We start from the raw sequence: 12,333 nt of genomic DNA on the forward strand, positions 1-12,333 counted from the left end.
AGCCATCACTCCTTCACAGGAACTGTGCTTTGAACTCACATTTTTCTTCTGTGGCAAAGTTAAAACTATCAATGAGGAAATTGGCTCCATACTCTCCCATTGTCCTTCAAATCCAGCTAATTTGAGTGCCTCATTACCTAGCATCACTACGTGCCTTCATCTAACACAAGATGAGGTCCTTGCATCACTGTACTATATAAAATCATGATTCCCCAATGACACCTACCCACCAGTGCTTAACTTGTGCTTGTTGTACCCGGTGCTGAGCACCGGCCCTCGGCACTTTTTTTTTTAGCAAAAGTCACATATGGGGAAGACGGGGGAAGGAAAAAATAGAAAAAGCGTCACAAAGGGAGAAAACAGAAAGCTGCTAAAGTGAGCTGGAGGGACAGGGAGTGGCTTTATATAGATTGAAGAGGCCCGAGATGGTTTCACGATTACGCTGCCTCAGTATACCGTGTTCTCACATTTAATTACAGAAGCCGCGTATTTAAAAGGGCTTTGAGCACCGGCATGTTTTTATTTACAAATTAAGCACTGCTGCCCACCCACCATCCTGAAATTCCTAGCCCTCTGCGCTGGTACAGGCGCTCTGTAAGCTGATTAACACTCCCTTCAGTGGAGGTATAGTTCTTGTCTTCAGCAAAGAGGTATTGATTCCCATCTGCTTAAAAAGGGAGGTTTAGATCCGAAAGACCTAGAGAATAGTTTACCTATAACACTCCTCTCTGTTATTGCTAAGATCAAGGAATATATTCTGTCCAAGTGGCTTCTTTGCAGGGTAGATTTCATTGGCTTTTTCTTTCAGTCCAAGAAATGATTTCATGCAGGCCTAGTACAGACACATCCACTGCTTGTAGCTCGATTTCCTACATAACTCGTGTGACTTGGTCCCGTTGCTGGTTTTCGGTCACTTGATCTGTATGCTGCTTTTGACACAGCCGATATTGTCATCCCTATCACCCGTCTGAAAAAGATGGGCCTGACCGAGACAGTTCTGAGCTAGTTAATTTCTCTTCTTCCCACTGTCAGTCTTTCTGCCTTCTTATCGCTCTAAACTAAAAACTGGACTTTAAACTGCGGTGTAGCTCCAGGGTATGCACTCTGTCCAACATTGTAAACATACATGACCAGCCTCTGGGAGACTTAACTCAGAGCTTTGGATTTCAGGTGTCCTGCTATGCTGACAACTCTCAGATGCTTCTTAGATTTGGCAACGCAGCCTCTGAGCTACTGATTCCTCTTTCACTTGGCAGTCCAGAACTATATGTCACTTAATTTTCTCAAACTTAACGTGGACAAGGCTAACATCATGATATCTGGAGGCAACCTCTCTACCTGGACTAAGACCCCGCGACCCTCATCTTTGGGTAGACTTCCCAACCCAGCCAAGGCTGTGAAGAACCTCGGTGGAATACTCAAATTGAAAAAATGTGGGTATCTTGTTTCCTGTGGCTGAAAACCTTGAAGAAATTTCTTCATTTTCTTCCTTGCAACTTCAGACTATGGTGATTATCGCTATCATCCTCTTTCATCTGGACCATGGGAACGCTCTTAACTTGGGACTTCTAAAATGCCAGATTGCTATATTTTACAGATTTCAGAGCATGATAGTATGATTGGAGCCTGGACTGCTGAAATTCAGTCGTGTTTCAGAAGCATGGCGCACCTCTATTGGCTCCCTTTTAAACAGAAATGCTGTTTTTAGGTAACAGACTACCAGCAAGCGTAGCTGTCTGGTTAGCTAAGGACTCCTTGGAGGTATTCAGAAAGTTGATTTTTAAATGCATTCTGCCCGTTGCTTGCCATTGGCTTTGTGGTTTGTAACTCACATTTTCTTGCTTTCCATTTGCTTTCTTTATTAGTTTTAAATTCTCCATGTCCAGTTTGTACCTTCCATCTCTCAAACTTTATTTACAGTACCCTTACGAGTGCTCCCTTTCTCTAAACAGATCTGTAAATCTTGTTCTTATCTCACCACATTTGCTGTCCATTCAAAGAATGAGGTCAAATGTCAGGCGCTGTCTTCCGAGGGGGCTTGTTTTCTTTTCTTTCTCTTATTGGATCCTCGCGGTAGGACAAAGTGTTTTTCTAGCATACTAGAACATTTAAATGAGAAGTGTAAGCACTTCAGAATATATCAAAATTAGGAACACAAATTAAGCTTATTTTTGTTATTTCTCATGTGTGTTGGAAACAAATACTTTAATATGATCAAAACAAATCATTCAACTAGGCGATGCAACTTCCACGCATTTTCGTCCAGTCACTTTATAGTTTTGTTAGTAAAACTGTATGTCTGTGCAAAAGTTATGGTCATTTTAATTGAAAATGTGTTGTCTGTAATAGCAGTGTGCTGCCACACCATAAATACTCCACTTTACTCTGCACCACACCAAATCTCTACATTGTACACTGCACCCCTCCACTTTACACCACTCTTTGTCACTACACTCTGCACCACTCCAGTCTATGCCACTGCACTCTATGCCACTTCACACTACACCTCTGTACTCTACCCTGTACCACTCTACTCTATGCCAATGCACTCCATGACCCTGTAATCTATGTACACCACTCTAAGCTCCTCAGCACCACTACGCTCTATGCTACTGCACTCTACACCACTTTACGCCATTACACTCTATGACACTCTATGCAAATGCACTCTACCCTACACCACTCCACTCCTCGTAACTGCACCATGCTCTGAAACAATCTACTCTACACCACTGCACGCTATGCCACTCTGAACCACTCCACTCAATGCCACTACACTCTACACCACTACACTCTTAACCACTACACTCCATGCCAATGTATTCTACACAACTGTACTCTGTCACTTCACTCTACACCACTGCACTCTACTTTGCATCACTGTACTCTGTGCCACTGCTCTCTACACCATTCTTATACACCCTACACCACTTCACTCTACTCTGCAACATTGCATTCTCCACTACTGAACTCCATGCCTCTCTACTGTGCACTAGTCCACTTTATGCTACTCCGCACTACACCACTGAACTCTATGCCACTGCACTCTATGGCACTATACTCTACTCTGCACCACTCTAGGCCACTGCACCCTATGCCACTTGACTCTACTCTGCACTTTATGCCACTCGACTCTACTCTGTGCCACTGCCCTCTGCATCACTCAACTTTACTCTGCACCACTCTATACCACTCTACTCTAGGCGACTGTACTCTACGGCACTGCACTCTGCAGCTCACCACTCATCACTGCTGCACTCTGTACCACTGCACTCTACTACGCTCAACTCTAATCTATGCCACTACATTCTATGAAGACACTGCATTGCACGCCACTGTATTCACGCCACTGCACTCAATTGTTGTCCTAGACAGTGCATTCCTTGTCTCTTCAAGACATTTTGTTTACATACAGTGGGCTTGGCAAGTTCTGATCCCCTTTTACCACCCTTGTTAGATTTGACAGAAGTTTGACTTCGATTCTTGTATGTCCTGGTCTTTCCTAGGTAGGGGTGACCCTTTCTGGTATCCACAGTGCTGCTGACAATGAGAACACCAAGGCGGACTGTGCGTCCCAGAAGGAAAAACCCTGAAAGGAAAAAAACCTCCAGAGCACAGGGACTTCAAAGATGGAAGAAGATCCTGAAGGACACAAGGAACCAGAGATCAGGAAGATGATGCAGAACCAGGAACAAAGCAGGAGAGGTCAACTGGGAATGCCAACAGGAACAACAACAGAACAGTCAGCAGGAGCAAGGACACACCATAAAGCAAGGAGTGTTTGTAAGGTAAGGAAAAAGAGAAAACCGGACCCTTATATACTTAAAAGCAGGAAGTGACAAAACAGGAAAGAGAAATATCGTCATCTTGGATAGGGAAGTGCCATAAGAAGAAACAGCGAAACTGTCATATTGGATTCGATAATACAAATCACCCCCAAACAACGTACAAAGGAGCCTGGGAAGAAGAAAGGAAGAGAACATGGCCCCAGGCACCAGGACTAGGAAAACATGAAAGGCATGACCCCAGGAAACCCAACGGGTAAGGAGTCACTGTGGCAGTAAATATGAGTCACCGCGGGTACTCAGCCACCTGCGGTGAGTTAAAAAAAAATGGTGTCACAGAATATATCCATTACACCATTTCAGGCCCCAAAAAGGACCGTGGTGGGCCAGACAGGTCAAAAAATGAACTGCTGATGCCACCGCGGTTTAAGAAAGGGATGCCGTGGGTCAGGTGCAGACCCATGGTGTAACAGTAGGCCCACCTGAGGCCCCAGGTTTGTCAGGAAAAAGGAGGAAAAAACACCAGACTAGGACAAGAGCATGAACGGAAGAGGCATCCTCCCAGGACCGTTCACTGGGAGGGTAACCCTCCCAATGAATGAGAACTTGAGGACGGTTCCAAAAGAACCGAGAATCATATATCTCCTGCACTTCGTATTTCGGTTCATCATCCACCAAAACAGGAGGAGGGTGAGAAAGATCCCCCTGAAAAGAATCAGGAATGTAAAGTTTTAGTTGAGACATGTGAAATACTGGGTGTACTTTCCATGAACGAGGCAATTGGAGGAAGAATCATACAGGATTCACCTCTTGAATAATATTGAAGGGACCATAAAAGTGTGGTTTGAATTTTTTCAGAGACAAAAAATGAGGCAAAAACTTGGAAGAAAACCATACTTTGTCATCTACTTGATATGGTGGAGCCATGTTTTGACGAGCAGCAGCAGTCTCCTTCATCCTTTGTTTTGCAGCATGTAGATTAGCCCCTTCGCTACCAGGCCTTTTCCCCCTCCTGTGCCAGGCCTTTTTTTGCCTCTTTGGAATAGTTCTTGCTTAGGCCCTCATAACTTTTTGTCCACATAAGCTACCCACGCCAAATCTGCGTCCTTTTTTTCCAACATCCTAGGGATTCTAGAGGTACCCAGACTTTGTGGGTTCCCCTGAAGGAGGCCGAGAAATTAGCCAAAATACATAGAAAATTTCGTTTTTAAAAAAATAATGGGAAAAAGGGGCTGCAGAAGAAGGTTTGTGGTTTTTTCCCTGAAAATGGCATCAACAAAGGGTTTGCGTTGCTAAAATCACCAGCTTCCCAGCCTTCACGAACAGGCAGACTTGAATCAGAAAACCCAATTTTTCAACACCATTTTGGCATTTTACTGGGACATACCCCATTTTTTCAATTTTTTGTGCTTTCAGCCTCCTTCCGGTCAGCGACGGAAATGGGCATGAAACCAATGCTGGATCCCAGAAACCTAAACATTTCTGAACAGTAGACAAAATTCTGAATTCAGCAAGGGGTATTTTGTGTAGATCCTACAAGGGTTTCCTACAGAAAATAACAACTGAAAAAATAAATTGAAATTGAGGTGAAAAAAACAGCAATTTGTCTCAACGTTTTACTCTGTAACTTTTTCCTGCAATGTCAGATTTTTGAAAGCAATATACCGTTACGTCTGCTGGACTCTTCTGGTTGCGGGTATATATAGGGCTTGTAGGTTCATCAAGAGCCCTAGCTACCCAGAGCCAATAAATGAGCTGCACCCTGCAGTGGGTTTTCATTCTATACCAGGTATACAGCAATTCATTTGCCGAAATATAAAGAGTGAAAAATAGCTATCAAGAAAACCTTTGCATTTCCAAAATGGGCACAAGATAAGGTGTGTAGAAGCAGTGGTTATTTGCACATCTCTGAATTCCGGGGTGCCCATATTAGCATGCGAATTAGAGGGCATTTCTCAAATAGACGTATTTTTTACACACTCTCTTATATTTGGAAGGAAAAAATGTAGAGAAATACAAGGGGCAATAACACTTGCTTTGCTATTCTGTGTTCCCCCAAGTCTGCCGATACAAATGATACCTCACTTGTGTGGGTAGGCCTAGCGCCCACGACAGGAAATGCCCCAAAACACAACGTGGACACATCCCATTTTTTGACAGAAAACAGAGGTTTTTTTTGCAAAGTGCCTACCTGTAGAATTTGGCCTCTAGGTCAGCCGGCACCAAACCTGTGCATTTTTGAAAACTAGAGACCTAGGGGAATCCAAGATGGGGTGACTTGTGGGGCTCTGACCAGGTTCTGTTACCCAGAATCCTTTGCAAACCTCAAAATTTGGCTAAAAAAACACATTTTCCTCACATTTCGGTGCCAGAAGGTTCTGGAATCTGAGAGGAGCCACAAATTTCCTTCCACCCAGCGTTCCCCAAAGTCTCCCGATAAAAATGATACCTCACTTGTGTGGGTAGGCCTAGCGCCCGCGACAGGAAATGCCCCAAAACACAACGTGGACACATCACATTTTTTTACAGAAAACAGGGGTGTTTTTTGCAAAGTGCCTACCTGTAGATTTTGGCCTCTAGCTCAGCTGGCACCTAGGGAAACCTACCAAACCTGTGCATTTTTGAAAACTAGAGACCTAGGGGAATCCAAGATCGGGTGACTTGTGGGGCTCTGACCAGGTTCTGTTACCCAGAATCCTTTGCAAACCTCAAAATTTGGCTAAAAAAACACGTTTTCCTAACATTTCGATGCCAGAAGGTTCTGGAATCTGAGAGGAGCCACAAATGTCCTTCCACCCAGCGTTTCCCCAAGTCTCCCGATAAAAATGATACCTCACTTGTGTGGGTAGGCCCAGCGCCCGCGACAGGAAATGCCCCAAAACACAACGTGGACACATCACATTTTTTGACAGAAAACAGAGGTGTTTTTTGCAAAGTGCCTACCTGTAGATTTTGGCATCTAGCTCAGCCGGCACCTAGGGAAACCTACCAAACCTGTGCATTTTTTAAAACCAGAAACCAAGGGGAATCTAAGATGGGGTGACTTGTGGGGCTCTGATCAGGTTCTGTTACCCAAAATCCTTTGCAAACCTCAAAATTTGGCTAAAAAAACAAATTTTCCTCACATTTCGGTGACAGAAAGTTCTGGAATCTGAGAGGAGCAACAAATATCCTTCCACCCAGTGTTCCCCCAAGTCTCCCGATAAAAATGAAACCTCACTTGTGTGGGTAGGCCAAGCGGCCGCGACAGGAGACGCCCCAAAACACAACGTGGACACATCCCATTTTTTGAAAGAAAACAGAGCTGTTTTTTGCAAAGTGCCTACCTGTGGATTTTGGCCTCTAGCTCAGCTGGCACCTAGGGAAACCTACCAAACCTGTGCATTTTTGAAAACTAGAGACCTAGGGGAATCCAAGATGGGGTGACTTGTGGGGCTCTGACCAGGTTCTGTTACCAAGAATCCTTTGCAAACCTCAAAATGTGGCTAAAAAAACACATTTTCCTCACATTTCGGTGCCAGAAGGTTCTGGAATCTGAGAGGAGCCACAAATTTCCTTCCACCCAGCGTTCCCCAAAGTCTCCCGATAAAAATGATACCTCACTTGTGTGGGTAGGCCTAGCGCCCGCGACAGGAAATGCCCCAAAACACAACGTGGACACATCAAATTTTTTTACAGAAAACAGGGGTGTTTTTTGCAAAGTGCCTACCTGTAGATTGTGGCCTCTAGCTCAGCTGGCACCTAGGGAAACCTACCAAACCTGTGCATTTTTGAAAACTAGAGACCTAGGGGAATCCAAGATCGGGTGACTTGTGGGGCTCTGACCAGGTTCTGTTACCCAGAATCCTTTGCAAACCTCAAAATTTGGCTAAAAAAACACGTTTTCCTAACATTTCGATGCCAGAAGGTTCTGGAATCTGAGAGAAGCCACAAATGTCCTTCCACCCAGCGTTTCCCCAAGTCTCCCGATAAAAATGATACCTCACTTGTGTGGGTAGGCCTAGCGCCCGCGACAGGAAATGCCCCAAAACACAACGTGGACACATCACATTTTTTGACAGAAAACAGAGGTGTTTTTTGCAAAGTGCCTACCTGTAGATTTTGGCATCTAGCTCAGCCGGCACCTAGGGAAACCTACCAAACCTGTGCATTTTTTAAAACCAGAAACCAAGGGGAATCTAAGATGGGGTGACTTGTGGGGCTCTGATCAGGTTCTGTTACCCAGAATCCTTTGCAAACCTAAAAATTTGGCTAAAAAAACAAATTTTCCTCACATTTCGGTGACAGAAAGTTCTGGAATCTGAGAGGAGCAACAAATTTCCTTCCACCCAGTGTTCCCCCAAGTCTCCCGATAAAAATGAAACCTCACTTGTGTGGGTAGGCCAAGCGGCCGCGACAGGAGACGCCCCAAAACACAACGTGGACACATCCCATTTTTTGAAAGAAAACAGAGCTGTTTTTTGCAAAGTGCCTACCTGTGGATTTTGGCCTCTAGCTCAGCTGGCACCTAGGGAAACCTACCAAACCTGTGCATTTTTGAAAACTAGAGACCTAGGGGAATCCAAGATGGGGTGACTTGTGGGGCTCTGACCAGGTTCTGTTACCCAGAATCCTTTGCAAACCTCAAAATTTGGCTAAAAAAACACATTTTCCTCACATTTCGGTGCCAGAAGGTTCTGGAATCTGAGAGGAGCCACAAATTTCCTTCCACCCAGCGTTCCCCAAAGTCTCCTGATAAAAATGATACCTCACTTGTGTGGGTAGGCCTAGCGCCCGCGACAGGAAGTGCCCCAAAACACAACGTGGACACATCACATTTTTTGACAGAAAACAGGGGTGTTTTTTGCAAAGTGCCTACCTGTAGATTTTGGCCTCTAGCTCAGCTGGCACCTAGGGAAACCTACCAAACCTGTGCATTTTTGAAAACTAGAGACCTAGGGGAATCCAAGATCGGGTGACTTGTGGGGCTCTGACCAGGTTCTGTTACCCAGAATCCTTTGCAAACCTCAAAATTTGGCTAAAAAAACACGTTTTCCTAACATTTCGGTGCCAGAAGGTTCTGGAATCTGAGAGGAGCCACAAATTTCCTTCCACCCAGCGTTTCCCCAAGTCTCCTGATAAAAATGATACCTCACTTCACTTGTGTGGGTAGGCCTAGCGCCCGCGAAAGGAAATGCCCCAAAACACAACGTGGACACATCACATTTTTTGACAGAAAACAGAGGTGTTTTTTGCAAAGTGCCTACCTGTAGATTTTGGCATCTAGCTCAGCCGGCACCTAGGGAAACCTACCAAACATGTGCATTTTTTAAAACCAGAAACCTAGGGGAATCTAAGATGGGGTGACTTGTGGGGCTCTGATCAGGTTCTGTTACCCAGAATCCTTTGCAAACCTCAAAATTTGGCTAAAAAAACACATTTTTCTCACATTTCGGTGCCAGAAGGTTCTGGAATCTGAGAGGAGCCACAAATTTCCTTCCACCCAGCGTTCCCCAAAGTCTCCCGATAAAAATGATACCTCACTTGTGTGGGTAGGCCTAGTGCCCGCAACAGGAAATGCCCCAAAACACAACGTGGACACATCCCATTTTTTGACAGAAAACAGGGGTGTTTTTTGCAAAGTGCCTACCTGTAGATTTTGGCCTCTAGCTCAGCTGGCACCTAGGGAAACCTACCAAACCTGTGCATTTTTTAAAACTAGAGACCTAGGGGAATCCAAGATGGGGTGACTTGTGGGGCTCTGACCAGGTTCTGTTACCCAGAATCCTTTGCAAACCTCAAAATTTGGCTAAAAAAACACATTTTCCTCACATTTCGGTGCCAGAAGGTTCTGGAATCTGAGAGGAGCCACAAATTTCCTTCCACCCAGCGTTCCCCAAAGTCTCCCGATAAAAATGATACCTCACTTGTGTGGGTAGGACTAGCGCCCGCGACAGGAAATGCCCCAAAACACAACGTGGACACATCACATTTTTTGACAGAAAACAGGGGTGTTTTTTGCAAAGTGCCTACCTGTAGATTTTGGCCTCTAGCTCAGCTGGCACCTAGGGAAACCTACCAAACCTGTGCATTTTTGAAAACTAGAGACCTAGGGGAATCCAAGATGGGGTGACTTGTGGGGCTCTGACCAGGTTCTGTTACCCAGAATCCTTTGCAAACCTCAAAATTTGGCTAAAAAAACACATTTTCCTCACATTTCGGTGCCAGAAGGTTCTGGAATCTGAGAGGAGCCACAAATTTCCTTCCACCCAGCGTTCCCCAAAGTCTCCTGATACAAATGATACCTCACTTGTGTGGGTAGGCCTAGCGCCCGCAACAGGAAGTGCCCCAAAACACAACGTGGACACATCACATTTTTTGACAGAAAACAGGGGTGTTTTTTGCAAAGTGCCTACCTGTAGATTTTGGCCTCTAGCTCAGCTGGCACCTAGGGAAACCTACCAAACCTGTGCATTTTTGAAAACTAGAGACCTAGGGGAATCCAAGATCGGGTGACTTGTGGGGCTCTGACCAGGTTCTGTTACCCAGAATCCTTTGCAAACCTCAAAATTTGGCTAAAAAAACACGTTTTCCTAACATTTCGGTGCCAGAAGGTTCTGGAATCTGAGAGGAGCCACAAATTTCCTTCCACCCAGCGTTTCCCCAAGTCTCCTGATAAAAATGATACCTCACTTCACTTGTGTGGGTAGGCCTAGCGCCCGCGAAAGGAAATGCCCCAAAACACAACGTGGACACATCACATTTTTTGACAGAAAACAGAGGTGTTTTTTGCAAAGTGCCTACCTGTAGATTTTGGCATCTAGCTCAGCCGGCACCTAGGGAAACCTACCAAACCTGTGCATTTTTTAAAACCAGAAACCTAGGGGAATCTAAGATGGGGTGACTTGTGGGGCTCTGATCAGGTTCTGTTACCCAGAATCCTTTGCAAACCTCAAAATTTGGCTAAAAAAACACATTTTCCTCACATTTCGGTGCCAGAAGGTTCTGGAATCTGAGAGGAGCCACAAATTTCCTTCCACCCAGCGTTCCCCAAAGTCTTTCGATAAAAATGATACCTCACTTGTGTGGGTAGGCCTAGTGCCCGCGACAGGAAATGTCCCAAAACACAACGTGGACACATCACATTTTTTGACAGAAAACAGGGGTGTTTTTTGCAAAGTGCCTACCTGTAGATTTTGGCCTCTAGCTCAGGTGGCACCTAGGGAAACCTACCAAACCTGTGCATTTGTGAAAACTAGAGACCTAGGGGAATCCAAGATGGGGTGACTTGTGGGGCTCTGACCAGGTTCTGTTACCCAGAATCCTTTGCAAACCTCAAAATGTGGCTAAAAAAACACATTTTCCTCACATTTCGGTGCCAGAAGGTTCTGGAATCTGAGAAGAGCCACAAATTTCCTTCCACCCAGCGTTCCCCAAAGTCTCCCGATAAAAATGATCGCTCACTTGTGTGGGTAGGCCTAGCGCCCGCGACAAGAAATGCCCCAAAACACAACGTGGACACATCCCATTTTTTGACAGAAAACAGGGGTGTTTTTTGCAAAGTGCCTACCTGTAGATTTTGGCCTCTAGCTCAGCTGGCACCTAGGGAAACCTACCAAACCTGTGCATTTTTGAAAACTAGAGACCTAGGGGAATCCAAGATGGGGTGACTTGTGGGGCTCTGACCAGGTTCTGTTACCCGGAATCCTTTGCAAACCTCAAAATTTGGCTAAAAAAACACATTTTCCTCACATTTCGGTGCCAGAAGGTTCTGGAATCTGAGAGGAGCCACAAATTTCCTTCCACCCAGCGTTCCCCAAAGTCTCCTGATAAAAATGATACCTCACTTGTGTGGGTAGGCCTAGCGCCCGCGACAGGAAGTGCCCCAAAACACAACGTGGACACATCACATTTTTTGACAGAAAACAGGGGTGTTTTTTGCAAAGTGCCTACCTGTAGATTTTGGCCTCTAGCTCAGCTGGCACCTAGGGAAACCTACCAAACCTGTGCATTTTTGAAAACTAGAGACCTAGGGGAATCCAAGATCGGGTGACTTGTGGGGCTCTGACCAGGTTCTGTTACCCAGAATCCTTTGCAAACCTCAACATTTGGCTAAAAAAACACGTTTTCCTAACATTTCGGTGCCAGAAGGTTCTGGAATCTGAGAGGAGCCACAAATTTCCTTCCACCCAGCGTTTCCCCAAGTCTCCTGATAAAAATGATACCTCACTTCACTTGTGTGGGTAGGCCTAGCGCCCGCGAAAGGAGAAATGCCCCAAAACACAACGTGGACACATCACATTTTTTGACAGAAAACAGAGGTGTTTTTTGCAAAGTGCCTACCTGTAGATTTTGGCATCTAGCTCAGACGGCACCTAGGGAAACCTACCAAACCTGTGCATTTTTTAAAACCATAAACCTAGGGGAATCTAAGATGGGGTGACTTGTGGGGCTCTGATCAGGTTCTGTTACCCAGAATCCTTTGCAAACCTCAAAATTTGGCTAAAAAAACACATTTTCCTCACATTTCGGTGCCAGAAGGTTCTGGAATCTGAGAGGAGCCACAAAT

Source organism: Pleurodeles waltl, chromosome 4_2 (genome assembly GCF_031143425.1).
Source record: "Pleurodeles waltl isolate 20211129_DDA chromosome 4_2, aPleWal1.hap1.20221129, whole genome shotgun sequence".
NCBI classification, from domain to species: domain Eukaryota; kingdom Metazoa; phylum Chordata; class Amphibia; order Caudata; family Salamandridae; genus Pleurodeles; species Pleurodeles waltl.